Raw genomic sequence first — 1,665 nt, 5'->3', positions numbered from 1 at the left:
ATTCATCACCATCATACAAGCATATATACATACATACATTTAACTTCCATTATCAATTACTCAACACAATACGACATCAATTTATTCATCAACATCACAAACACTCATCATTTAACATATTTATCCATTTTAACTTATCCTATAGTGCTCTAGCCTAAGTTTTCACAAAACCTTATATGTTAAACGCGCGAAACCTAAATCATACCTTGGGTGATCACTATATTTAGTCCAAGGCAGCCACCCAAGTCACAAAATAGCCCTTCAAGCTCAAAGAAATCAGCCACAATCTTAGCCTCAATCACCACCAAGCATCCAAATACTTACTTTTCAATTCCAATGCTTACATATAAACTTAATTCACACCTAATTCACATACATATTCCAAATTTATATTTTACATAGTGAAATCAAAATTGGATTAGGGTTTGAGTAATCCTTACCGTACCCACACGCGTAGCAACTCAAGCCCAATAAGCTCCGTAAGCTAAATCGAACCTAGATCACCAAAATTGAACAATTTTTCAACATAATTGTTCATGAATTTTCGAAATTGGGAGAAGCTGACTGAGAAGAAAATAGTGAGTTACCTACCAAATTATTTCATGGGTTTCGTAGAGCTCGTCATGCTGAACGCGTAATCGCAAACGGATCATTAATCGGAGCTCCGGATCAAAAGTTATTGAGAAATGAAAATTCAATGAGGGTTTGGAAGCTTTGGTGTTCTTCCTCCCAACAATGGCAGTGTGGATGCAGAAATAAAGGGAAAGGTTGCTGTGTTCTTTTTAAATGATGGGTCCGGTTGAACCCACAGGCCCAATTTGGGCATGGTTTAACCGGTTCGGTCCGTCCGGTCTAATTTTGGGCCAAATTTTTCGAAATTGGTATCAAAATTCTCGTTTTAAAGAGCTCTACCCCATTTTGATATTAGTTTTGCATTTTTAATTTTCCTAATTAAAATTCAATTTATTGACAAATTATTCGCTAATTTTACGGGGTTTACACTTGGACTCCAAAGACACATTTCTCAGGATTTAATCTCATGTTGTATTTTCGGATTTGTGCGAAAATCTCCATAAGGTTGTTCAGGTGAGAATTGCCAACTTTGGTTTTTGTAACCATGTCATCAACATAAACTTCGATGTTTTGACCAATTTGCTTGGCGAACATTTTGTCCATAAGTCTCTGATAAGTAGCCTCTGTATTCTTAAGGCCAAAAGGCATAACTTTATAGCAAAAATTACTATATTCAGTTATGAAAGTAGTTTTATCTTGGTCTAATGGATGCATAGGATCTGGTTATAACCAGAATATGCATCCATAAAACTTAAACTTCCAAAGTCAGATGAGTTATCAACTAAAGCATCAATAGATGGTAAAGGATATGCATCTTTAGGACAAGCTTTGTTTAAATCAGTGAAGTCGACGCACATGCGTCATTTACCATTATGTTTCTTTACCATGACAACATTGGCTAACCATATTGTGAACCTGATTTCTCGAATGAAATTGACATTGATGAGCTTTTTAGTCTCCTCCAAGGATGCTTGTTTCTTTTCTAAGCCGAGGTTACGCTTTTTCTGTGCTATAAGTCGGATTGATGAGTTAATTGCCAGCTTATGAGATATTACAGAAAGATCGATGCCGGGCATGTCAGCAATGTCAGCA

The sequence above is a fragment of the Arachis ipaensis genome, chromosome B02 (assembly GCF_000816755.2).
Source record: "Arachis ipaensis cultivar K30076 chromosome B02, Araip1.1, whole genome shotgun sequence".
In the NCBI taxonomy this organism is placed as follows: domain Eukaryota; kingdom Viridiplantae; phylum Streptophyta; class Magnoliopsida; order Fabales; family Fabaceae; genus Arachis; species Arachis ipaensis.
The sequence above is the reverse complement of the archived record's forward strand: the minus strand, read 5'-3'. Positions refer to the sequence as shown.